Here is a 425-nt window from a genome sequence, read left to right on the forward strand (position 1 = left end):
AAATGCCTGTCTCTTATACCCATCTAGATGTGTATAAGAGACAGCCCAGTCGGACATCATAGCCCCCCCCCCCCCCACTAATTATATCCCAGAGCCGCCACTGCCACATATCTTATCAATTCCATAATGATGTGATTTTCAGCACTTTTGCGTCCGAACCTACCAATTATTACAATATTGTTAATTATGGACCAGTGGCGTATAACAATGAGGGGGAACAGCAATGGGCTCTACTAATCCTACCCCGTGCTTGACGGCACAAATCACAACTGCACAAGCCACTCCTGAAGCCACTCTACAGCTCAAAACGGCCTACTACTTAATTTTTTGTTTTCTTAATATTAAGTAGCAGTGCCAGAATCCGATTTCATTTTACAAGTAGCAGTGGCGATCGGATGAAATAAACTAGATGGGGCCCAATCAGG

The sequence above is a fragment of the Anneissia japonica genome, unplaced genomic scaffold, assembly GCF_011630105.1.
Source record: "Anneissia japonica isolate Jap-2015-1 unplaced genomic scaffold, ASM1163010v1 scaffold287752_len1182401_cov188, whole genome shotgun sequence".
In the NCBI taxonomy this organism is placed as follows: domain Eukaryota; kingdom Metazoa; phylum Echinodermata; class Crinoidea; order Comatulida; family Comatulidae; genus Anneissia; species Anneissia japonica.